Source organism: Pseudopipra pipra, chromosome 20 (assembly GCF_036250125.1).
Source record: "Pseudopipra pipra isolate bDixPip1 chromosome 20, bDixPip1.hap1, whole genome shotgun sequence".
NCBI lineage: Eukaryota > Metazoa > Chordata > Aves > Passeriformes > Pipridae > Pseudopipra > Pseudopipra pipra.
In genome coordinates, this window is record NC_087568.1 from 5,480,820 (window position 1) to 5,507,581 (window position 26,762).

Consider the following 26,762-nt stretch of genomic DNA (forward strand, 5'->3'; position numbering starts at 1 on the left):
TCTAAGGGAAAAAGGGACCTCAAACATCCCAATCTCTCCTTCTCCCAGCCCCACAGCCCGAATTGTGGCTCTGGAGGGCACCAGTGGCTTTGGGAAACTATTTCTGCCATTACTGGCCCCTGCTCGGGGACAGCAGTGTCAGTGCATGAATACAACCCAAGGACCAGTTTGGCACACCTGGATTTTATTCCTGGTTCTGTTGCTGGCCTGAGGATGACCTTTGCAAGTTTTTTTCCCTTCCCAGTGCCTGTGTCTCCATTTGCTCTCCCTCTCTCAGCCCAGTGACCCTCTGCCTGGCCAGATAACCCCCAGTTCAAGGAGACTCCATCTGAGTTCACATCACCCCCCAAAAAAGGGGTGCAAACAGCAGCAGCTCTGAGCATCAGTGGGTGCTACATCCCCCAAGCACTCACTAGATCCCCTCCAAGCCCCCTCCCTGCTGGGCCATCCCATGGCTCATTTTTCTGGCGTGTGTGCAAAGTCCTGAATATAGGAACCAGCTGCCAGCAGTTTCCAGCCCCCAAAAGCTGCCCTAGGGAAAATCAGCTCTTCACATGAGCCTCACCACAGGGGTGTCCCCTGGGACAGGGCTGGAGATGGTCTTGCTCTATTCCTCTAAGTATTGGGGATCATGTGAGAGGGAGATGTCCTCCAAGGATGTCCACCAATGATAGCAACAAACTCTCCCCACTAAGCATGCAGCTGCTTGGAGGCAGCAAACCATCCCAAACACCCCAGACAAGCCCTATCATGGTTGCCCAAAGAGCTCCCACCTCACAGAGGGTCCCCATTAGAGCTCAGCCCTGTTAGAGACCCATTACTGGCAGTGCAGGAGGATTTCTACCTGACTGGCACAGAAAGGAACTCAAATATAGGCTGTTCCTACCCCTCCCTGGCAGGATCCCAATGCACAGGAGGCAGAGGCTCCCATGGGATGCAGGCAGGGGAGGCAGGAGGGGGTGCCTCAGACCCTGGGTGCAGTGTCCCACTCACACCACAGCCCTGCTGAGCTCCATCCCTGCACACCCCGTGGGGGGCACAGAGCCCTCCCCACCCCGGGGCAGGAGGGTGGTGGTGCAGCCTGGCAGCACCCAGCTACACAGCAAAGCCAGCCCTGGGACAGTCACAGGAACCTAGGATTAGTAATGGCAGGGGCAGATGTGGGCCATGTTAAATGCCCCCAGTGCAGAGGGGAGCCCAACAATCTCCACTGCAGGCCCTGCTGCCAGAGCATGCAAAGAATCCCAATATCAAAGCACTTTGAGGGAATTGGATCTGGCCACAGCACTCAGCATGGTGGCTTTTGGGGGCAAATGTGTCACACTGGGAGTTGCTGGGTCCTCTCACCTCCACCCTGAACTCGCTGCCTTCCATGAGTCAGAGCCTGTCTTGAGGATGAGGTTGTTTCCTGTCTTTTTCCCAAACAAGGTCCCCAACCACACTGAAAAACCTCGAGTCCACCAAGCCCTCTCTTGTGGACAGCAGAGATCTGGCAGATTGCATGGGGCTGGCGTTCTTCCTCCCTTCCAGCTGTTAAATCGCATTATAGACAGTTAAAAATACATCACATACTTTCCTAATGTGACTTTTCCGTGGTAGAGCAGCACTGAGATGCTGGAGTTGAAGGAGAGCTGCTCACTTGTGCCCATGGATGGCCAAGAGAGTGGCTCTGCCAGCATAGCCCCAAATTTGGGTCCCACAGAAGGGAATTACATGGCCCTGTGGCAGCTTTGGCCTTGGCAGGACCGACCCAATGGTCTCACTGCCTCTTGCCTCAGTTTCCCCCCTTGTAAAAGCATTTATGGTCCATGCTGTGCCATGAGATCTCACACGAATTAAACTTGACATTGTTTGTTGGGCTCTACAGAAAAAGGGCCTTTAGCACAGGGATCAGAGGTTAATAGAAGTCCAGGGTTGAGTTGGAAATGATCTGTTAATACATTAGAGCGGAAAAGCTTAATTCCTGAGTGTGCCTGGAACTGGCACATGGAAATACCAGTGGGATGTGGCCCGGCCGGAGCCCACAGTGGGCACAGGGCAGTGCTGGGGCTCAGACTGAGGAAGCAGCATTGCTGTGAGCCATGTGTGAGCTGGGATCAGTCTCCCCTTCCAGCAGCACAGCAAGCTCTGCTGTCTGAGGTGGGTGGAAAAAAGGCCCTTTGGTTTGCCAGAGCACTGGAAGGAGCAACCTGGGTCCCCAAAGATGGGTTCCCATTCAGCTGGAGACACCTGTGGTGTGGAGAAGGCAAAGGGAGAGCAAAGGTGATTCCTTTTCATCCAGGTGCTGGCAAGATGGGTCCATCAGCCCCCTTCACCCTGCCTGGGCTGCATCCAACCAGACTACCCTGACAGAACCTTCTTAGCCTTCCACAGGACTGATGCAGTGGCCTCAGGTACCCCAAAACACCCCAAAACAGCCAGGGCATGCTGGACCCCAGCAAGGAGCTGGGATGGGGAGGAGGGCCTGTGAGAGAGAGAGGAAGGAGTTAAACCCCCAGCACTGCCAGCCCCCCTTCCTGCTTCTCTGCTAACTTTGGGAGGAAGGGAATAGCATAAAGGTAAGAGTGGAGGAAGGAGAGAGGAGACAGATGAGAGAAGGAGTGAGGGAGAGGGGGAGCGGGAGAGAGGAACAGACGGCAGAGAGGGAGAGCGTGGGGGGGAAGATGCTGACGCTTCTCCTCCATCTCTGCGAGAGGCAGATAGAGGGGAGCAAGGGGGGGGGGAAAAAGAAGGCAAAGACCAAGGGAACATGGGAGAGGGAGAAGGAAGGAGCCGGAGCGAGGGAGCATGTGTGAAAGTCGCAGTGAGAGAAGGGGCCTCTTTGATTCCCCGTGCCTCATACCAGACAGTGTCTAGACTGCAGCAATTATTGTCAGCTCAGAACACCCAGGCATTGCCATTTCAGCTGAAAGGAGGCTTAACAAAGAGCGAGGGAGAAAAAAAATACCCTGCCGGCGGTGAGCTGGGCTCCCTCCAGCACAAGGGGCTCTTCGGAGGGCCCTCCATCGCCCGCGCCCCCCGCGAGCCCCAACCCCAGGTGCCCTTCCCCGGGGGGGAGTTGCTGTGGAGGTGGCCCCGGACTGTGAGTGACTCCCAACCCAGCCCTGGGTCTTTGGCTGGTTTTGGGATGGAGCTGCTGTTCAGCTCTCCCTTCAAGCTCAGGTTATGGGGCTCAGGAAATGGGGGACAGGGCTGGGGTGAAAGGTCCCCCTGGGGAGGTCAGGGGCAGCTTCCCAATGGGCAGCGTTTGGGTGTGAGTGCCCATGGAGCTGCTCCCCAGGCCAGCAGTAGACGGACACCTCGGCCTCATCACAGAGCCTGGGGGATTCACAGGCCTCCTCTGAGCAGTGGGGATGTGAATCACAGAGCTGGGCATCTTCCCCCTGCTTGGACACCCCACTGCACGCTGTTCCAGCAGCTCCTCAGCTTCATTGGGTTTTAGGGTATGATGGGAGGTCACTCGTGCAAAATCACGGGAATAAAAATCGTCCCTCTCCTCTGCTCCATCCTGCCCCACCACCACCACTGGAGGAGTTACCCTTTCCCCTCTCAAGCCATTTGACCTCTGAGGGGCTTTTGTGCCTTTGGAGGTCTAGGATGTGGCGGAGACTCCCAGGCGGGAATTAACACCCAGAACTGGCTGTGACTCAGGAATTCCTGCCTCTTGCTGGAAACACCCACCCCGTGCCCACCCCAGCCCTTTGGTGAAAGCCAGCTCCGAATACCTTAGAGGAGAAGAGGTGAGGAGGAGAGTTTTTGTGCCCTGTCTCCACCACATCCGTGGTTTTGGGGGTGGTGATGATCCCACCCAGCTGTCCATGGGGCTGCCCTGCAGATGATCCCCTTTGGGAGCATCCCCAGCTCCAGGGCTGTGCCACCCATTTTCAAAATTTGGGTGCAAACAGCAGCATGGCCTAGTGACCTTCTCCACTGCTGGATGGCACTGAGGGCCATCCCTGTGGATGCTTACAGTCTGTCTGCTGGGAAAGGCGGTCTATCCCTCCAGATGCCAGAGCACAGCTCTGGTTTAATTAGCACTTTTAATGCTTGGAAAGGAGGCGCGAGGGAATACCCAGCAGGTTGGACATGTTTTCCTCACTAGCAATCCAGCTTGGCAACAGGGAAGCTCCCCAGCTTCTGCTTGCTTGGTTGGGATGGGGTGACACTGCCCTGGGGTCTAAAGCATGCCAAATACCCTTGGTGAGCCCCACTTGGGCCCCTCAGAGCAGGGACACCTCTGTCAAAAGGCATTTTTGTAGAAAACCCAAGCAGTCTGCACGCTCTGCCAGTGTGGGCTGCACTTTGAGCGGTGCCTGACCCAATACTGCTACCCAACAGCTCAGCTGTTTGTCCTTGTCCCCTCTCTGCCTTTCAGGAACAACATCCATTTTCTGGCCAGGCCTGGTCATGTCTGCTGAATCAAGGACTTCTTCTCCCCTGGGTACACAGCACTGATGTTGCTGTGTGGATAAAATCAGTCTCGCTCAGGATCTGGCTGCTGTGGCAGAGCAGAGGAGACAACAGCACAAGTCCCAAAAAGGACCAGGAAGGCAAAACCTGCCTGGGGCGAGACTCATTCCCTTGTTACCTTGGCTGGCCATGGTGTGTCTGTGCAGATGATGCCATTTTCCAGCGCAGGGTTCCCTGTGTGAGAATCAGAGGAGGAAAGGGCTGGCAACGCTTCTCCCGTGGAGGACACTGAGCTTCCAACAAGTGTGGGTGCTGAAGTGAAAGAAATACTTGATATGAGCAGTGGCAGGTCTTCCCCTTGTGAGCTTGGCCAGAAAGTGTTTGACCTTCACAGGGGAATTTTGGCCAGCCTGCCCTGACCCAGGGCTGGACCACAAGGAGCCCAGACCTGTGACATGATCTCTGGTCTTAGGGAAGTGTTTCCCCGAAGACCTGTCAACTGCAGGGCTTCTAAACTATCACCCCAGGGCTTTGTACCAGACTAGACACAGACATACAATGCACCAGAATTGCCACCAGAACTGCCACCAGGACTGCCACCAGGACTGCCACCAGGACTGCCACCAAGGCCTCTCTGAAGGTCTCTGATGTTGAACTCCCATTGAAGTGCGGTGAGGCAGTGCAAGAAAAAAGACCTTGCCTTCTTCAGCATGATACCTCCAATGTCCCTCCTTCAGGCACCCTGACCTCTGTTCCTGAGCAATTTGGGGAGCTCCAGCTCCCCACAGTGGCCCTGCAAGACCCAGCCCAGCAGAGACATATGAAGTCCCACCAGCAGCTCCTGAAGCTGCCGACGTGTGCCCATAGCCAGACCTCCGCCTTGGTGCCCGCCCTGCATCCCCCCAGCCCTCTGAAACGGCCACAGTCCCAAGCAGCAGGGAGAGGAGGGACCCGGGAAGCCACAACCGCTGGTGTACGTGCTGTGTGTGTGAGAGGGTGGGTGGGAAACCGGCCGCATCCTGCTCCCAGCACCAGCCCGGGGGGCACCGCCATGCGCGGGGAGAGGCCGGAGGTGGCGATGGAAGTGAGGGCACAGGGCACTGCGGGCTCTCTGGCCACAGCAAGGGCGCTGCCAGCCGGACCTGGCACCGCTCTGCATCCTGTCCTGTCCCGTCCTGTCCTCACCACCGCGCCAGGGCGGTGCAGGGAGGGCTTGGGCAGCCCTGGCACCCCTGTGCCACACCACGACCCTCGCTCGCCTTCCCGCTCTCCTCTCCCCTCTGCAAAGCTGTCTGCAAATGCCAACTGCCTGTTTTTCCAGTTCCTCCAGATTTACCCCCTCCTTCTCCTCCTCCCCAACTCCCCCCCCCCCTCCCTTCCTTTCTTCTTCCTGGGTTAAAAATAATCAAGTTTCTGGGAAGCAGCAGCCCTGCTGCGCCTGCCTCCCTGCACTCGCGCCCCGGAGAATAGCTCGGCTCGGCTCGCTCCGGCCCCTCCTCGCTGCTCTCTCCTTCCTCCTCCCCACCCCCTACAGGGATCTGACTAATATGCTTGGGCTCTGCTTGCCAGCTCAGCTGGAAAGGAATTTAACCATTGCCTGGCCTGGAGGGAAGGAGCAGAGAGCCTGGACCTCCCCCCATCACCCGGGACCCCCGGGCTGGGTCCCTGCCCGGCTCCCTTGGGCGCTTCCCAGAGGGTGATGGAGGAGGAGGGATGCACGGTGCCAGCACCCCATGGTGAGTGGTGGTCTCAGCCCCGAGCCCCACGCAGGTGCAATAACCCTCGTGGGCTCCCTCAGTGCTTTCCTGTAGGTGAAATGCAGCACCCCAGTGCTGTGGTCCCTGTGCTTGGCTCGTGGGAGCTCCTCATCCAGCCACGGGTGCTCTCTGGGCACCCCCATCCCTGCCTGCAACTCGCCACAGGCCTCAACTCCGGGTGAGGGTGGGAGCTGGGGTCCCACTCCATGCTGCCTGGGGGTCACAGTGGGATCAGCAGCTCCAGCCCCACAGCCCTGAGGTCTGCAGGGATTCGGGGATCCATGGCTCGGCCCTGCTGCAGTGCAGCTCTGGCAGGAGCCGGGACACAGCCTCTCCTACAGCACAGGGGGATACAAGTGGGAGCAAAGACAGTGTCACACCTGGGTAAAAAGCACACGGGGGGGAAAAAGCTCCTCTGAGGCTAAACCCAAGTGCTAAAAAGCCAGAGTTTGTGCAGACCCCCTCCACTCTCCCCCCCCTTGCCAGCCAGGCTCTGAGCACAAGCAGATTTCGCAGCACAGAAGGAGTGGGAGCCACGGCTCTGCTTTACAGCAGGACAAGCAAAGCACAAAGCCTTGACCAAGGTTATCCCAGGCAGACTGTGGCAGAGCTAAGAGCTGACCCCCCCCCTTCCTCCCCAAGGCTCCAGCTCGCTGGTGTATTGCAGCATCTCCCTGCTCCGCCAAAAACTCCCCTTGAAATCTCCTGGCCAATGCAGAAGGACTTCAAGGCCAGAAATCCTAAGCTCAGCACCCCAGCGCTGAGCTGAGCCAAGAGGCACCGGCTCTGCCGGCTCTCACCCCCCGCGCTGGCTGGCTCAGCCCGGCGGCTCCGGGTGCCAGGGCACACACCGTCCCGCAGGAGGACACTGCCCTTCCCGGAGCCCGCTGCCCCCTCCGGAGGTGGGGCTGGGAGCAGGAAAGAGCACTGGGCACAAGGCAGGGACCCGGCAAGCACAGGAAAGCTGCTGCCAGAGGATCACCCTTTAGCTGCTGGGACGCTCTGCAGAGCAGGGTCCAGTTACGACAGGGGAGCAGGGGGTGCGCGGGCAAAAGGGGTCTGAAACAGGAAGATGTCTTCTCTCCAAATCCTCCCTTAAATGGCAGTTCTGCTGTAAAATAGGGTAGGATGGAGCTCAGTGTTTGTTTTCTCTGCACGACCCGGGAGCGGCTCAGCCTGGGACTGCAGAGCCGGGCTGGGCTCCTCACTGACAGCCCTGCAGAAGCACGATCTGCAGCCCCGGCTCGGCTCTCCCAAACGCCCCTGCAGAGCTGTAGCTCTGTGCAGGGTTCAGGGCATGAGAGAGGAGGGGAATAAGCACCCAGCTCACTCCCACCTCAGCTTTCTGCCCTGGCTGCCAGGGTTTGAGGCAGCAGGATGGGTGCATGGGGGACCTGCCCTGTGCACACTGCACACTGGGAGATGCTCAGCCAGAGCCCCTGTGGCCCCACAGTTGACAGTCAGGGCAGGAAGCAAGTGATGGCAGGACACAGGCAGGACCCGGAGCAGGGCCAGGCTCTGGCCATCCCTAGGTGAGCAAGGACACTGCTGTTTACTCTCCCATCCCAAATTCTTTGGTGCCTTGGGGACTCCCCCCAGCCCTGCCTGCCCCAAGGGCCCTGCAGCAACCTCAGCAGCCAGGAAACGCTGGCAGGAGTGAGAGGGATTGAGAAACTGCAGGCAGCAGGATGAGACACGAGCCAGCACAAGCAGGATGTGACTCGGGGGTGACTGGGACTGCCGGAGGGGTGTCACCAGGAAGCGGTACCGGGGGCCCATCCTGTGCCCTCCCTCTCACGTTCCTCAGGGCCGAGCCCCAGCCCAGCCTCTGCTCTCCACACAAGTCACCAGGTCCCTCTCGTGTTTCACCACCTAAATCCTCTGTTAGCAGCACGGTGATATCTTCTCCCTCCCTCCACCACAGGCTTTTGCACTGCCACCCTGCCTCGGGCTGTCGCCCAGGGCTGTCTGTTCCACCCGGGGCTGTCCCTGTCACCGCAGAGCCCCAGCCCTGTCACCCCATCTGCACAGCACACCTGATATTTCCCAAGGTTTGCTCAGCACAGACTGGAAGGCAGCAGTGGGAGGTTTGGGGCGAAGGGGAGTTCAGACACTGACTAGACTTCCCCCTTGTCCTGCCTCAAACCAGCTGTTGTAGCGCTGCAGGAAAGGAGAAAGGAGAGGATGAAGGAGGAGAAGCAGAGAAGAAAAAAAAAAAAACAAACCAAAACCCAAAAACCAAGCCTGAAAAACACAGGATAAATATTTTTTTCCCCAGTTAACACCCAAAGCTTTGTTTTTCCACCAGCCTCCCAGGCTGATCCCAAGGTGGCCCCTTCCATGGGTGTTGTCTTCCCTGCAGCTCTCCTCTCCTAGTCCCTCACCTGCCTGTCCCCTCTGTGTGCCGTGATCCCTGATGGGTTCTCCAGATCATACTCACATTTCACAGCTCCAGCGTGGCTAAGGAAAGCCAACTCGGCTGCCATTCCTGCAAAATGACCTGCACCAACCCCAGGCACAAACTGTGGCACCCAACCTAATCAAACATGAGAAGGGATGAGCAAAAAGCCTCCCCTCACACCACAAAATACATTAAAACCATTAAAATCCAAGGACTCCAAAGGGCAAGACTAGACACAGACTCACTGGATTTGTGGCAGTTCACCCCAAATCCACCCGTCTCACCCTGGTATGAGTGTGGAGGAGCTGGCATTGCACTGGTGCCTTGAGCAAGGGGACCCATTTTACTCCCTCCAGCAAGGATCAGGGTCCAGCTGAGTTCCTGGGGATTCCTGGGGCCAGCCTGTGCTGCTGCAGGATGTGGGAATGCAGAAAGGGAATGTCCCCAGGGAGAGGGGCATTGCAGGGTAATGGCTCACACAAGTGTCACAACAAGCCAGTACTCAGCAAAGGGCTTCAGCTGGGATAGTGCCCTTCCAGCCAAGGAGCCAGCTCAATTCCCAACCTCTACCTGCACTTGGACTCACCAGTCATCTTTCCACACAGGGAATTATTTGCCTCAGATGAGGAAAAACAGAGCAACAGGAGATAGATCCAGCTGTCAAACCCAGTTGGATCAGCTGCTTCCTTGCCGTGGGGCAGGACAAGAGGGAGATATCAGCCTGCCATGGATCAGAGCCCAGGACACCCAACCCCTGGTAGATAAAGGCATCCCACATCCCGACAGAAAGGCAGCATGGAAAAGTCCTTGTTGCACAAAGAGCTCTGACCCTGGTCCAATGGGCAACAAAATCTCAAGGGCTCCAAGATGCTGCAGCTCTCCTTTTCCATCTCTCCCCCAGGCAGGGCTGCAAAGCACAAGGACATGTTCCCAGGGGAGAGAAAATTCCAAAGCCTAGGATGGAGAAATGGGAGTGCAGGAGTGCAGTTTAGCCTGAAGGCCATGACATCCTCCTGGGACATCCCTCTGGACTCAAGAGGATGCAGGAGCAAACAAACACATCACATCAACCCCCTGAAACACACAGTCACTCTCTGGGTAACACAGTGTCTCCAAGGTGGGGCAAAACCTTTATCCTCCATCCTTGATCCAGGAGTGCTCCCGTTGCCTTTCCATGACCAGCTCCAACCCTGGCAGAGAGGCACCAGCTGTGAGGCTGTGAGGGGACTTGCACTGTGCTCTACTCACACTTTCATCTTTCTAGGAGCTGAGGGGGGTTTTCTTTGCTTGGTTTTGGACAAATAGTAAATTCATCAAAAATTGGAAGATTCGAAAAGGCTGAATCATCCTGAAACTCAGGGTGAAGCTGAAAAATTGTTTGGAGTAAAAAAAAAAGAAATACCTGTGTTGGGCAGGGGAAATGCCTTTGAAGATGAAAAAACACCTTCTCCCATCAGTCACATGATGAACTCTTCTATTTGGGCATTTTCTAAAAGAATTTTTTGATTTTTTAATTTAAAAATAATCTGGTTTTTTTTTTTTTCATTTTAGAAGATGAAATGTAAAAGAAGAGATCTAAGTAAATTAGGCAAGCTCCAAACAAAACAAAACAAAACAAAAACATTTCAGGCCAAACCAAACATTTTAACTTCATCTGAAACAATTATTTGCACTGGCATGGGGTATTCTGTGGGTTCTGTTCCATTTTACCAGAAATTGCCTCCTAAATCCTTGTTCTGGGCTGACATGGTCCAATTCCCACATCCAAGACGTTCCATTCGGGCACCAACCAACACTTACCAATCATTTTCCCAGCAACATGGCTCTCTGTCACTGGACCAGGCCCTCTGGAGTAACTACCTTCTCCAAGAAAGACAAACACTTTGGTTCTCCTTCCTCACAGACCTCTAGGTCTGCCTTGTCCATCCTTCACAGCACCCTTGCCCAACCCTGAATCCCTTTAAACCTCCTTAATAATAACAACCCAAGAGCCACCTCTCCTCTCACACTGGAGGAACCTCCTCTGAGGAGGAGAACAGAGTTTCTCAAGAGACATGATTTCCTACCCAACCCAATCCTACCCAGCCTTCTCCTTGCCACCACCCATGCTCCCAACCTCCAACCCTGCCACCCAAACCAGGTGCCATCGTGTCCAACTCCAGGCTCACCACACAGCCATGGCCAAGAAGAGGGATTTACTACCCAAAAAATCAAGTCTCCCAAAGGCTGCAGTGGGGCAGGCTGGGAGGAGGGTGTTAGACAAAGACGTGCCAGGCTGCGTTTCCAGCCCCATGCCTGGCTGCAGAGGCAAGTGGCAGTAGGGCTGTGCCCTCCAACCCCAGGCAAAGAGGTGAAACCCCAGGAAAGTGGCAAACAAGTCGAGGCGTAAATACGGCACGAATCCACGGCACTTCAGCGTGGCTCGTTATCTCTGCTTAGACCGGAGTCGGTGGAGCCGGGTTTGAGAAGAGCAGAAATATCAGCAATTAAAGATATGTTGTGTCAAAAAACCTCTAAACTGATTAAAGTTGAAGGCTCCGTTTTCTTCTTTTCATCAGAGAACGGAATCAAAACCTGCCTGGAAAGACGCGCTCCCCCCGTTCCCAGCGCTCCGAAGGCAGCGCCTGCATCCGTCCTGCTGTGTCCCTGCATTTTAATTACCACCTTATTAATATTCATGAGGCTAGGCACTCAAGGGGGATTGCAGTCTGTCATTCTCTCTCTCTTTCTCTCTCTTCCTCCCCCCCCCCACCTCTCTCGGCTGAATCGGTGGGGTTTCTTTTTTTCTTTTTTTTTTTTTCCCTTTCCCCTTCCCAACAGTTGGCGTGCTGCGGATGCGGGTGCGCGCAGCAGCCCCGAAGGCTCTGGGCGTGCAAGGGGCTGTGGTTTGGGGAGGACGCCCCTGCTCGGTGCTGGTGGTGGGTGGCAGGGCTCGGGATGCGGGTGGGTGGGTGGGCGTGGGATTGCTGCTGTCGCTCCAGGCAGCCCCCGGTACCGGGAGACAAAACTGCCGCACACTCGCCGTGTGATGCCGGCACACGAGCAGAGCAGAGCAGAGCAGAGAGGCCTGCTGGGGAGTGGGAGAGCTGGTGGACGTGTGAGCAGGTGTGCAAGGAGCACGGGGGGAGTGTGTCTGCGTGTGCTCACACTCGCAGATGTAACTCCTGGAAACAGCATCGTGTCTGAGTGCTGGGGTGATGGTGTAGGACCTGCAGGAGAAGAACAGGGCTGTGCAGAATGGCACAGGGGTAATGCAGCTGCCCTCAGCCCCCACACCACCACCTCTCTTTGGAGACTGAGGACCCTGCACCCAGCTCACCTGGCACCCAGCTCACCCTGCACCCAGCTCACCCTGCACCCAGCTCACCCAGCTCTCCATGCTCACTGCTGAAGTGGCCACCACAGCATGGCCAAGGGGCCACTGTGTCCTTGCTGGAGCCACAGCCTTGGCCATCAGGGTGAAGTGGGACCAAATGGCTCTTGCACACACCCAGAAAGGGGTTGCCCCCCCCAGCTGTGCCCCTGTTTGCTGGTGCAGGTTGCTGGATGGGCAAATTGGATCCCATTTGTTTTCTCAGGTCCGAGGCACTGGCGTGGCCTGGGAGGAGAGAGGGCAGAAAGCCTGGCTTGAGAGCACACAGAGGGAATGGAGCTGGAGGTAAATCAATTTCTCATTCCTAAATTGAGCAATGTGGGGTTTGCCCTCTCCTTGCTGTCATGCAGCATTTAACCATTTCTATATCCATTACTGAAAACAGTGGCCATGTGGGCAGCAGGAAAGTGGCCTGGCTTTGCAAACCCTCTTCCTCCCTGTCCCCTTCCAGGTCTCTGTCACAGTCCCTCCCCAAGACATGATGCAGAACCAGGTCACAGGTGGTGGGCAAGTGCCCCCATCACCCCACTCCATTCAAAGCCACTGACAAAGGGACACAGGGGGCTGTCCCATCCCAACCACCACCAATTGCAGCCTGGAGCCCACCTCTGTTTTCCAGGCAGCTACAGCCAGATCACAGTCCCACCTTCCCCCAGAATCTTCCTCTTGGCTAATGACACCCAAAGCACCATCAAGAACCTTAAGCCCCTTTTGGGATGGATCTTGTATCCCAGAGTGCTGCCTCCCCGTCACCAACCACCTGCAAGCAACCTGTCGAGAGACACTCCAACTCGGCGGCTCCCCAACGCCCCACTTGCTCAGCTCCACAAATATTTGAATTAAGGTCCCCTGGGGAGCCACAGTCACAGAGTAACTGATTTCTCCTCCTTCATTATATCTCTGTGTAATTTACCGAGGGACGGCGGCGTGTGCCTCCATTCGAGCGAATTCCCAGCAGGACTCCCGAGAGCTCACAAATCAGGCAAAGGCAAGGCATTAGAATATGAAAGGTGAGGTTGGTCTCCCCACCAAGACTCATCTCACTCTTCCCCAGCTCCGCCAGCCCCGAACTGTATTTTATTTCCACCTGCTGCCTCTTGTGCGAGCAGGGAGGTGGCAGGCGGGGATGGGCCACAGGGCCATGTCATCAGCTCTGTCCCCAGCTCCTGACCCTTTCTGGGCAAAAAGAAAAGAAAAAGGGCCGCCTCCCTCATGGCAACATCTCTAAAGATGCCAAGGAAGTTGGTGCAACAAAGATTTCCAAGTGAAACTGTGTCACCTGGCCTTAAAATCTGACTTCTTTTTACCTGGATAAGTAGCCTATGCCTCAGTTTCCACATCTATGGAAAAAAATAATCACTCCCTCCATCTACTAGTTTAAGATCCCCCAACACTTAAATGTTGGAGATCTATAAAAGACAACCAGCATTATGGATCCATCTGTGTTGCATCTCCAGCAAGGAGGAGCTGGAGGACAAGTTTGCCAGCGTAGCTCTAAAGTTACCAGAAGGAGCTCAAAGAGTCACTGAGGAGAAAGAGAAGAAAATGGAAAAACCTGAGGAATTTGGACCAAGGGTGCACAGCTGAGCTGCTTTGCATTGTTTTCTTGTGAAACACGAGGTGTGAGAGATTGGTGTTCATTGGACCCATCTCAGTCCAAAGCCAACACAACCAAACCCATGAGGTGACAGAGGAGGAGCAGGTCACCCCAAGAGCAGAAGGCCATGATTTGTGGTGGCTGATGGAGGATGGCTGGACCTTTCACAGGTCTTTGCAGTATTTATGGGCTGGGTAGGAGTTGTTTCTCCCCAGATCTCCTGGCCCTTGCCAGGGATGTGACACTGGAGTGAAGTGCCGGCCGGGCTCGGTCGCAGCGAGCTCTCTGTTCCAGCTACGCTGCAAACAGCGGAGGGCAACATTTTGCTTCCTGGAAACCCAGAGAAAGAAGTATTTTTCTTCTGAAGAGCTGCAGCTCATAGACAACCTGCAATGGAGATTTCAAAAAACTGGGTGTTCCCCCTTCCACCTCCTCTGCGAAGACAAAGACTTGGCAGATGGTGGTGGTGCTTCACGGGGCTTGTGCTGGGCTTTTTTGGGGGGAGGTGAGTGCTCGAACCCTCGCTCTTGTGCTTCACTGTAGAGGTAAGAGCGCTGCGAAATCTGCCCATCCCAAAATCCGCCTATCCCTAGGCTATCTCAACTTCTCAGAGCTCTTCCCACAAGCTGAGTTAAAGACCTGGGGCTGTTCAGCCTATAACAAAGAGCTCCTTTCTCCCCAGCCTTCGCCAGTCGTCGGAGTTAAATAGGCTGCGCTGAAACCAAACAAAACAAAGCCCCTGCAAAGCGGCTCCAAATCCCCATCCCCTCGCCAGCACTCTGGATTCCCCCCGAGCCCAAGCACGGCACTTCCCAGTGCGCCATGGCTCTCTCCCTGCTCCAAAAGGTGGGCACGTCGGACTGATGCAGGGAGGCTGCGTTCAGTCCTGTGCTTCTTGCTGCTGGACATCCATGGGAGGCAATGAGGGGGATTCTGAGGGGAAAACATGCCATGGAGCTGCTCCAGCCTCTGCCTGCCATATCCCTGCTCTGGCGAATTTGCTCAAGACTGGCCACGCTGCTGTCAGTGCCACGAACCCCCCGGAGCAGCTCTGGAGCTGCCGCTCACAGGCACCACGTGGCTTTCTCAGGCGTGGGCACCCCGACGGGACCTTTCCAATCACGCTGCCCAACCCACCCCCTCTCAACCCCCACGGGGCAATTTCCCCCCCCCTCCCATTTTGGGGAGCCAGCTCCCTGTCACTGGGCACCGAGCCCTCCTCCCCCCATCCAATTCTCCGGAGCAGCTGCCTTCCCGGAGCAGGGATGTGATGGCAGACGGGGGGTCTCCATCACCGGGGGTGGGGGGTGTGGTGTGAATTTTTGGCAATGCCAGCCCCCGGAGGGGCTGCTGGCGCCTGCGTCCCGGGTGTGCTGAGTGCGGGGGTCCGGGGCTCTCCGTGCAGGCAGCTCGTGATCAAAGCGCCGAGCACAGGCCGGGGCCGGGGGGAGCCGGGCGGCGAGAGATGAAACGGAGCAAAGTTCCCTGGGTTCGGACGCGGGAGTTGGAAAGGATTCGACGGCAGCTTGGAAAAGGAGGAGGAGAGGGCCGGGAGCAGCAGCGTTCAGCAGAAAGGAATGTCCTGATGGGACGGCAGCCTGAACGCCGGCCAGGACCCCCCCCGCCCCTCCTTCCCAAGGCTGTTTAAAAGCCCCGGACCTCTCCAAGCCCTTTAATTGGCGCTTTAAAAAACTTCCTTGTTCCTTGACGCGGCGAGGTTTGCGTTTCATGCCCAAAATGACTCAATTCCCCCTCTCCCCTCCATGCAAAAAAAAAAAAAGAAAAAAAAAAAAGAAAAAAAATCATTCTCCTTTGAAAGGTTTGCTCGAAGCCAGCTCCGTCCCCTCCCCGCCAGCCCCGGTAGCCCCCAGCCCTCACCCCACCAGCCTCTTGTGTGTATTCTTGTTCTCCCCTAATAATCCACATCCCAGCTGCCTCCCTCTGCCTTCGCCCTCCTCCTCCCTGCCTCTCTCGCTCCCTCTTTCTCTCTCCTCCCCCCTTCCTCCCCCTTTCCATAACTCAAAAGCTTGTCAGGCTGGTTCCAGACTGCTGGCGCCAGGCTTCACTCCAGGAAAAAAATAAAGCAAAAGAGAAAGGCATGCAAGGCAAAACAGCCCCGCCACATGAACACACATCAAACCAGCCCTTTATCTCCCCGGAATGCTCTCCCCGCTGCAGAGCTCCCTACCCCGGCCCAACAGCCGCGCTCCCCATCCCCGTAACCCTAATGCAGCAGCGCCAGGCTGCGAGCGCACACGCCCTGCCAGAGACAGCGAAGGAGCAAATACAAGATCTATTATTTATCAGCGTTATCAATTATTTAGAGCCCCGGCGCGGGGAAGGGGTGGGGAGAGAGGAGGCCGTGGCAGAGGCGGATTTTACCCCGGTAGTTCAGACGAGGGGGTTCCGCCCGGACCCACCTCCCTGCTGGTGGTGGGGTGTCTCCAACACCATCCCTTTGCATCCCACCCCACCGACAGGGGGTTATTTCTTATCCCGGCCCTTCCTGCCTTCAACAAAGCAGGGCTTCCTCTCACAGCGAGCCCCAATATCCAGCTCCAGAAGCATTCCAGTTCCAGAGCCATCAGACCCAGTGCCCGACTGGAGGGCTGCACCACCCCCCAGGCAGAGTGGCCAGCCTGAGGGCGAGGGCTCCCATGTGGGGACCCTGCACTCTGAATCCTCACCCAAGGGACCAGTCAACTCCCAAAAATGCAAACTTTAGTATCAATATGCATTTTCTCAAGCACTTCCCACAGCACTCTCCTGGTTTGCCAGTGCATGCCTCCATGGCACCTCTCCCACAGCCTGGAGGATGCACCACGCTGCTCATCACCACCCCAGACCGCAGCTGTGGCCAGTGCAGGGCTCTGGAGCCCCAGGCCACTCTCACATCCAGCCAACCCCGATGGAGCTGTGCTGGCACAGGGCAGGAGGAGGAATGTGTCCATGGCTCTCCTCTTCATGGACATTACAGGTCAGTCCTGACCCCAAAAGGTCAAATGCAACATTCCAAACTCAAGACCCAGCCCCTGGCTGCGGGAGAAAGACTACACTGGGCTACACAGCCCCTTCCAGCTCTGTTTTCTCTTGGATTTTGGAGCAAAACCCAGCCCACCATCTTTGTGATGGTGCTGGCAGAGGGTCCCAGTCACCAGGCAGGTGACACCCATGGCACTGTGCCCACGGGCACGGGTTCATCCACGGGGCACTGCCGCAAGCTCGCAGATGGCCACCACAGCCTCCCCGCGAGGTAGCCGCCTTTCAGCAGCAGATCTCACCAAAGTAGCTACAGTGGGAACGTGTGATGAGGTGGGTGTGCTAAGAAGATTTTTTTTGGCAGACTTCAGGATGACTTTATTGCTCACAAGTTCTCGAGTCATGGCTGAGTAACACACTCATCGCATGTCTGAAATGAAAAAAACTAAAAACCCCTTACCCCAGCACAAAATAAATAGCCTGGACAAAGCTTGTTTGCTTTGCTCCCCTTCCCTGCTCCACGGGTTCCAAGACTCCCACGTGGGCTGCATCAGCCACTGCCTACGACACTGACATTTCCCCCTGAGTTTGGAAAGAGAGACGGGCAGTGACTCCCATCAGATGGGCACACAAGCACTAGTTCCATCCTGAGACCTCCTCAGAGGGTCCCTTCCCAGTGACAGGACATGTGCCCAAGGCAGAGCAGCAATACCCACTCCAACAGGATCTCTGGGAAATGACTTTAATTTGGGTGGCAGAATTAGTCCCGCTGAGTCCAAGACTTTTGCAGTGGAAGGTGTGACCTCAGCCCGCTTTGGCCTCAAGGGTTTTCTTTTAAGACCCAGGAGTTCTGCCCCATGTCCCCACATCCCCAGCCAAGCTGTGTGAGGGCTCCTGGGTTGGGTCAGGTAAGACCCTCAGGTCACCACAGAGGACAAATTCCTGCAATGTGGATTCTGGTTTGGAAGCTCCTGGGTGCCAAGAGGGTGCACAGAGCTGTGTTGTCTAAGGATAGAAGCATCCCCACCTCTAGTGCCTTCAACTTGGAGAAACCAGTAGCTGCTCTTGAAAAGCAGCCAATGCCTTTCCAGCCTGTAAGGAAAACTACTGTCCTCTGCTCCAACTGAGTCAGTGGGGGCTGATCAAATCCCTGTGGCAACTCAGAGCGATCAAAAGGTATTAACTACCTGCCCAAGCCCACAGGTACAAAGAAAGTGCTCTCCTCTTTCCCAGGTAGGGAAATGAAGGTGAAGAGGGACAAAGTGACTTCCCCAAGGCCACCTGGGAAAACCCCAGGACCTGAGGTTTCTGCAGTACGGCTCCCAAGTCCTCACATCCACCCTGACCCATCCCTGGGTCAACCCCTGGGACAATCCCAGCCCTCCCACAGCCCCATGGACCCCTGAAGCCTTCTGAACATCCCTCCACTGGAGAGAAAAGAAGGTCAGGAGCATGAATCCCTCCAGATGTTGGATTTTGGGTGCCAACAGCTGCAAAACCTCCTCTCCAGCTCCAAAGGAAGAGTTCAACTAGGATGGAAAAATCTTTCCCTTGAGTAAAGAAAGAGTAGGAGCTGCTCTCTGCCATTTACTGTCCCAGTTCTCCCACACCAAAGGCTGAGGACAGATGAAAACTAGTTGGAAGAAGGGGGAAACAACAAAAAAATATTAATTTCATTCCATTGCAGTGGGTTCAAAAGGGATGTTTTTACAATTTTTCTGCTACATTTTTCTATTATTAATTTTGAAATAAAGCATTCCAGAAAAAAACAGTCCTTATAGTTGCTGTGCCTCATCCTGAAAAAGCATGTTTTGGGGAGCAAAATGGGAACTTAAGGAAGGGAGAAATTTCACCAAAGATTGAAGGGGGAAGAGCAGAAGGACAGGAGGAACCCTTCATTTAGAAATGTCACAGGCAGTTTTGCGAAGAAGGAAAAAAATCCCATTATGTTGAGTATTTTTCACGAAAAACTTTGTGTGCATTTGTTTTTTAAAGGCTGGAAGTTTTTTTTCCAGCTAAAAATAAAACTCCACATGTTAAAAAAAAAAAAAAAGAAAAGCCATCCATCCCTGGGCAAAACCGAGAGTGCTTGAAGGGACAGCAGCTACCCTGGGACGGCTTGTGCTGCTTCTCGACAGCCAGCCCTGATCGTGGTGACACCGCCGGCTCCTGCTACGTGCCAGGGAAGGTTGGAAGGACGGGATCTACCCTGTGCCGCCTCTGAGCACACCCAGGGAGCTGGGCATCACCAAATCAGGGCTCTTTCCTGGTTGCCAGCTCCTGGCACACAGGGACACGGATGCCTGAGAGCATCCCTGGTTGCTGGTGGCTGCTCAGTGGTTCCCAACTGAGCTCCAAAGCTGCCCCGATGGGTGTGTTTGGTGCATTCCCTGATGGACACCTCCGGGAGCACTGGTCTGCCCCCAGCTAGCCCTGACCTGGCCCATTCCCCCAGCCCATCCTGGGGGAAAAGCGGGAAGCGGAACAGCGTTGGGGCAGAGCACACGAGTGTCACAGCCAGTCCCAGCTGTATCCTTTTCCCATTTCCCTTCCATGCGTGTGGCCGGGCTCCCCTCCCTGCTGAGGTCAGCTCCGGCTATTCTCTCTTCTGTTTCCCCTGCTCCTGCCATGCACTTCCCGTCTCCCTTTGAAATTTCACCTTCCCTGCGTCATTCCCCGTGGGCCGCTTTGGGCCTTGGGTTCTGGTGGACGTGCTGTTCCCTGAGCCGAGTCGGGGACCACTTGTGCTGGGGAGCACACGGAACAACCCGGCTCACACAGACCCACGTTCAGCTGAACAAGCACGAGCCCGAACGCTGGGCTTGCACCGAAAGCCTCGAGCAGCACGGGAGTCAGAGGGGAAAATGCCATGAAAAACAACGAGGAGCTGGGAGGAAACAAAGGCTGGGCAAAACAGGGAGTGCTTCCAGCAGATGGGGATGGCCAAATCCGGCAGTCTGCTCGCTGTGCTGGGCTTAACCAAAGCTGAGCAGGATCTGACCCTGGCCCGGGCTGGGCAGAGGAGTTGTCTCATACCATGGCCACCCACTGCCCCAACACCACTGAACCAAGGGAAACCCCAACATCTCTTGTAGGGGCAGATTTCTCCCGGGCATTACAGATGGGACACCCGAGCACCCACTCAGCTGACACAGGGAGCAGCACTCTGCCACAGCATGAGCTAAACCCCCAGCGGGGTTTGGGAGTGAACAGCTTCCTCGTGCTCCCACAAAGCCCCAGGGAATTCAATGCCGAGGAGAGCAGCTGGGCTCCTCCCCAGGCGGAGCGACTGCCGCGCTCGCACGCGCCCCATTTTGGCCAACCGTCCTTTCCACCGAGGAGCCACAATGTGGAACAAAAACTGTCCCTGCTGGCCCCCAGCACTGCCTGCCCGCGCTCCCGGCGTGGCATCGGGCCAAACCCGCTAACAAAGGAGGGCTGGAAGCAGAGCATGCATTAACTCCGTGGTGCATTTCCCTTGACAGACCCCAGCGAGGAGCGTCGCCCACCCCGCCGCGGCAGAGCCTGGCAGTGCTGGCAGCACCGGCACTTGCCCATCAGGGCAGCTGCAGTGACGGGGTCACTTCAAGCTGCCTGCACCCGTGACGTCCCCAGGACACCACTCCAGCTATTTTCCACCGACAGCCGACGTCTGCTGGCGACCTCTCGGACATGGGCTACAGCCGAGTCGTGCCAGAGAGATGAGACACAGCACAGAGGGGCTGCTCCCTGCAGTTTGAGGGAGGAGGTGGAGGGAATCTCATGACATGAGAGCCTGGAAGAAGGGCCTGACCCCAGGTTATAGATTTTTGCCTCCCTCAGTGACAGTCGCTGACAAATGCTCACAAGTACATTTCTTTGGAGGAGCACACGGTTATTGAGATGAGAGAGCTGAGGGAAGGGCTGCACACCTTTCCCCCTGGGCTCCCCTGCCCAGCTGCTCCTGCCAGCAGAAGTTCAGTCAGCCCAGGTCACATCTCACCCTGCTCTAGGGGTCCTCTATCTATATCCAGGGATCACAACCGATCACATCCTGCTCTGCAGGTGCTTCCCAATGAAGAGCGGTGCTGTGCGGGTATGGGTGAAACCTCGAGAGCTTGCTTTGCCAAATGTCTTTAAAGCTTCCACATCCCCTTGGATTGCATATCTCTGCCATTAGAATGTACCCAAGCTCTCTCCTCCTACGTCCTTTCCAAGCAGTAAGCTCTTACACAGTCATGGATGTGCTCCCAAACCATCACAGACAGTGCTCCTCTCTTGATGTCTGCACTGGATATCATCCGTAGGGGAAAAAAACCTCAATGCCCTTTCCACTCTTCTTTCAATTCATGGATGCTCAGGACAGGCTTGATGCCTTCAAACACCAGCACAGCCATCTCTAGCCTGGACCTTGGGGGTCCTTCTGGAGCTAGGAGGGAACTGAGAGACAAAAGATGTAGACAAAAATAGTCCACAGTGTGGGCCTGGCAGCCCCATAACCCAAACCAAGCTCTGGATGGTGATCATCTCCTGGCCCATTGCAAGGGGCAGCAAGGAACAAGCACCATTTTGTGTTTTCAAGCTCAAAAAGAGTGTGTTTGAGTGAGTCACAGGGATTTTTGGTCCTCTCCTGGAGACTTCATTTTCATTCATTTTTCCTTTCTTTTGTTATTCTCAATAACCTGAAGTATAAATCTGCAGAGTTTATACACCACCTCCAAAGGAAAAAAGGAAAATAGCATGGCCAACCCCAAAAACGGAGAGCTCCTAAAGATTTCCAGGCACTGGAAAAATCAGGGAAGAGCCTTTAAAATAATGAGATTTGCAAGGAAAAAAAAAAAAAAAGAAAAGAAAAAAGAAAGAGGACCAGTTGCCTTCCCTTTATTTCCCTGTTGGCTTTTGAGCCTGTAGGCCACTCTGACGTCACTCTGCTAGGCTTGTCTCTGCAACCATGAGGTAAGAGGCCCTTAAACCAACAAACCCTCCCTTGCCAGTGCTCCACAATCACACAGCTCCAAAAAAACGGAGGAAAGGAGGAAATTATGGGAACTGAGGGAAATCTCAAGACGCTCGGAGGACCTCTCATAGGACTGAGAGGAGCATCAATGGGCAATGCAGAGCAAGAGGTGCCCTCAAAAGCCCCTCTCCACCCTTGGGGTGAGGGAGGGCTGGGGACATGGGGTTTGGAGCAGGGCAGTGAACATCACCGAGCCCCAGCGTGGCCATGAAGTGTGGCTGGCTCGCTCTTGGCAATAAGGACAGTCCCAGGAAAGTGAAAAGACTTCCAGCACATCTCAGCAATTTCTCTCCACTCCCAAAGGAAGCGTGTTTATTGGAAGCCATTTTCTGCATAAATAGCCCTTTCCTGCTGCTTCCCACAAACTCAGACTAAAATAATTTCCTAGGCTTGAGAATGCCAGCCCACAGCTTTCTACATGGATGCACAGAACTCAACCTTGAGCAAGAGACCAAAGACATCCCCAAAATCCTACCCAGAGCCCAAAGCAGAGGTTTTACATGCCCTCCCCGACAGCACTTGTACCAAATTCCAGCTGATCTACCACATCACTCCTCCCCAGGGCTTCCCTTTGGGGGAATCTCAAAACCCTCTGCAATCTCAGGTCCCTTCACTCTCCACACGCACCCCAGAAGGAGGCAAGACTCCAAATCCCTGTTCAACACCCAAGGAGCAAGGCTGGGGCTTGGCTGGGACAGGCTGAGCTGGCACTGCACGGTCTTGGCAACAAGACCACTTGCAGATCATGACCATGGAGATGAAAACCACCACACATGTGGCCCGATCGTTCCCAGAAGAGCCCTTGCCCTGTACTTCAAGGCCAAGCAGCCCATGGATGCTGCATGCCAGGCTGCTGTCCTCAAGCCTAGGGCAGGGAGGAACCAAGGAAGATTTAGAAAAGTCTCCCTCTGAAGCTGCTGTGGGGTTGAAGACAGAGGGACTGCAGCTCTCTGGAACTGGAAATGGGCAGGACACAGTTAACGGCTGGTTCCTCCTGAAGGATCAGGAGGAACTTGGCTTCATATTTCATGTGTGGGATGTTGCAAGAGGACAAGGAGCTCTGAACCCCAGCGGTGTGAGTTCCCTGGGAGGAAACCACGACGTGCCGCGCTCCGTGGCCACTCAGCCAGGGGCAGGAGCCTCTCTCCCGACAAAGGACGGTGCCACCACGCCAAAAGACACCAGAGAAACACCAAGGCTGTGCCGACTCCACAGTGGCATCGAGGTGCCCACACCCAATTGCGCCGCAGCCGAGCGGTCGGGGCTGCCCGTGGAGGGGCCCCACGCGTGGAACCGGGGGCTCTGCACCGCCCGGCTCCCCGGTCCTGGGCACACATACAAAGGCTGGGCTCCCCCAGCCCGGCTGATGCTCGACCTCTCCGTTGTCCTTGCTGCACGCCTGTCCCAGTTCCAGCAGCCGGTTGCTACAGCAACTGAGCTCTGACTAATCATTTGCGCAATGACCTTTTTTCCCCCCAGAGAGAGGGAGGGAGGGAGATGGAGAGGAGGGAGGGAGGGGAGGAGAGGCAAAGCTAGCGGAGGTTAGCAAGAAAAAGCAGCCATAGAGAATGTGGGGGTTTTTTTTAGATGATGCAAGATTTTTTGGGGGGAATTGGAGGGGATCCGGGTGGTGGGAGGGGGAGAGTAAAGCAGGTGTTGAAAGGGTTCCCCACTCCCGACTATGTGCTTGAGAAAGGATGGATGGATAGGGGCAAAGTTGGCTGCCAGCGGGCAAAGAGCCTCACTGGGACCTCTTCCATGGGTGCGGGGGTGGGGGGCTCCAAAGGGGGCTGACACTGCAGCCCTTCTCCTCCTCCTCCCCACCCCACACCGACCCCGGCCACTGCCAAAGGGCCAGAAGTCAAGAATTTGGCTCTGCCCCACCACCGAGTGCCTGCAAAGGGCTGGTCAGCCCCGGGTCAGCTGAGTTGGAGAGCCCCAAACACAAAGCCTGACTGGTGGGTGGTGGCTGGGGAAGCTACACCAGGGCTGAGCTGAGCTAAAAACTCCCGTGTCAGCGTTACACCGAGAGGGAACACAGCCGGACTCTGCTGAGCCAGGAGAACCAGGGAAGAAACCTGAGCCCAGCTCCAGTGGCTCTGTTGGTGTTACTGGGAGGGCTTCGCTCCCACCTCTACTGCCTTTAGCTAGCTGAGCAAGCCCAGAGTCAGGTCTGGTTCCAGCTCCAAAACAGAGTAAATAATGCAAAAGCCTCTTTCTGCAGAGCTCCAAGGAGCACATGCGAGGTCACATCTTACTGACTCGGTAGGAGAAAACAGTTTAGAGGTTGTGCATTGCTCCTCATGCCAGCTGGCACTTAGGAAACAGAAGCTGGTGAAACCAAAAACGCAGTGGCAAGGTCCTCCTCACCAGGGAGTAGATGGTTGTGCCACCAGTCCCAAGTTTTCATGGCAAAAGGGTTTGGGCTTTTCTCCAAAGGAATCAGAAAACAGTCACATCTGACCCTGACCAATGAGAGGGTACTAAGCCACCTGAGATGGACAACAATGGAGATCCCTGGTGACCAAGAGCAGAAATCTATGGAGTGTCACAGAAGAATGGGTTTGCCATTTGGAAGGAAAAGGAAGTTCGAAGGAAGAACACTTTTGTGGACAGATATTCCACAGCAGATTCTGACAAACTGCAGCTCTGTTGTGTGAATTGGAGGAGAAGGAGGACTCGATATGACTAACAAGAGAAATGAAGAACAGGTTATATCCTGAATGGTGCTGAGCACATGGTCCCCACACACAACTCCTCCTGACACATGCTGGAGCTCGGGACAGGGAGCTCTCCTTGGGCAGGAAAAAATCTAATTCAAAGAGGTGTTATGGTGGCCATGGCTGCTCCACCCTGTCTTTCTTCACTAACCATGGGCCCTTCCCTTAAGTCAGATCAGACAAAATCCTTGCTCCAAACACCTGCAAAATGTCCTGGAACCAACCCTCTTCTTTCAACTTACGCTTCCCTCTGCCCATCAAAATAAAGCAACGGACAAGACATTCCAACCAGGTGTTCCCCAGCCAGTTTGTACACCTAAAAGAGTAAAGCACAACTCCCAAAATCACCTGTGATTTATTTAAGGCACTTAAAGGAGAGGTCAGGTTGAGAGGAATATTCTACATGCAGTGAGCACCCAACATATTTCCCTTATCAGCACGACTTGGCACCTACAGAAATTCCCGCTGCAGCATCTGATCCCAAACTTGGAGAAACCAACAGGAGGGTTCACATGGAGCCCGTTGCAGTGCCTACACTACAGGGAGCATTGCAGGCAGTCACAGCTTGCTCTGCTTGAGCTTGAGCAGACCAAAGCCATGTCAAGCCCAACATAATAAGAGCTGCTGAATGGCAAGATACATTAACTCAGGCTTGGCACTACATGGCCACAGTCACAGGGCTTGCACATCCAGCCCGAGCCCATGCCTGACTCCAATCCCTCGTGTGAGCCTGTGACTGCACTGAGCCTGAAACACAGTGTATTGAAATAAAACTCCTTTCCACCTCTTTTCAGTTAAATCACTCTGCAGTTTGCAGGGCTCCACCAAGGACAATTATTTCCAGCATGTGCCGTGCATGAATGCTGCGAGCAAGGCAGAGCTGGAGTTTCATCATAGCCCAGCTTTGTGTGCAGAGCAAAGAAGGAGACCAAAAAAATAGAGGGGAAAAAAAAACCCCAACAACAAAAAATAAAAAGGAACTTGGAACTGGAGGCCCCCCCGGCCTCACCCTGATCCTGAGGAGGCTCCGCTCTGCTCTTGCTCAACCCGACACCGAGAATGAGGAAGCGGAGTAGACAGGCGGGGGAGGCGGAGGAACGGTCAAGCTGAAGACAAACAGCCTCTGAGCTGGGCAGCTTGGAAAGCTTCAGGAGCAAGAGGGCACAGGAGTCTGGAGTGGGCTGTGTCCTGTGCCTCCTGTCCCCATTCAGGTTGGGGGCTCTGTGGCCCTCACTCCGGGGGATGCTCTGGATTTTGATAACCCCAGCGCAGGTCCTAGAGGAGATGTTCTCCAGCATGGAGCTCTGCCAAGCCCTGCTGTGCTGTGCCAGCCCAGATCTCACACACCCAGGCTGTGGCCAGTGTCAGCTGAGCACCCACTGGCCATGCCACCCTCCTCAGGTGCCTCCGTGGTGCACGGGGATGGCAGAGCCCTCATCAGGCAGAGCTGTGCCGTGCTGGTCAGAGCCAGCCAGCTCTCCCCCGTGCTCAGTTAGAGCCGGCTCTCAGCACAGCTCAGCAGCTCGCCTCCGCACCCTGCAGTACCGGGAACTGCAACACCGCGTTCGCTGCAAACAAGAGTTCGCATAAAAAATTAAACCCCAGCCAGGTGCGAGATGTTCCAGGCAGCTCCACGTGCTCATGGGGTGGAGGGAGATAAGGTCTGCGGTTCCTGGAGCAGTGAGGTGCAGGGTATTGGGATGGGAGAGAACCGCAGACCTTATCTCCCTCCACCCCATGAGCCAATGGCTGCTGTCACCTTCCCCTCCACGTCCACATATGAGAGTGTGTCTCCTCCTCCTCACACCCTGGGGGAGGAAGAAATCCAGCTGAAGGGAGCCCAGTGTCTGCACAGCCCCACTGGTGACAAACCAAGACCCCAACATGACTGTCCTGCTGATCTGCCCTTCTATCTCAATAGGCCAGCAAGGAGGTACCTTGACCTCACCCCTCTTAGAACAAAGTGTGGCAGACACATGAAGGGATGAGCCCGGGGCCAAGGAGGAGAGAGGAATAGGCAGAGGAGTTGGTTAGATCCACTGGTTTAAATTTTTTTTTACCACAAACAATGTTAGCTGTACCCCAGCAGTGTTACTGTGACCAATCTGTTCAGGGTGACCCCACAGTGCAACGAGGCTGCCCAGCCCTCAGGCAGAGCCAGTTCCCGAGCATCAGCAGGGATGAGGGCACCAGGCACCTTCCCAGCCAGCCAGCCTGGGATCCCACCCAGTTTGTAACCCTCCCACCACGCAACACAGTCATCCCACACAGCACAAGGACACAGAAAGGAACGTGGCTTATGTGGAAAAAAATGAATGCATCAGGTTGGGGGATGCATTTCTTAACTTCTGGTAAAACCACACATTGAATTTGCCCAGCACAGGACAAGTATGGAATGTCCCTGGAGGGGTTCACAGTACCATAACTCAAAGGAAGATCACAAACAATGGCCAGTAAGGAAACCTCACACCCCATCTGGAATCTCTCTGGGTCCACCAGCAAATGAGAACCAAAACACCAAGGTGCACC

The 26,762-nt window shown here is 55.3% G+C and overlaps 1 long non-coding RNA gene across 1 annotated transcript in view; it reads right to left on the bottom strand.

The window, feature by feature from the left end:
* Positions 1 to 4,021: 4,021 nt before the first annotated feature.
* LOC135425065 (uncharacterized) overlaps positions 4,022 to 26,762 on the bottom strand; it is a 107,257-nt gene continuing 84,516 nt past the window's right edge. The window contains exons 3-4 of the long non-coding RNA XR_010435459.1: positions 4,589 to 4,722; positions 4,022 to 4,460 (exon numbers count right to left, since the gene is read on the bottom strand). This is a non-coding gene — a long non-coding RNA (uncharacterized LOC135425065). The remainder of the gene's footprint in view (positions 4,461 to 4,588; positions 4,723 to 26,762) is intronic.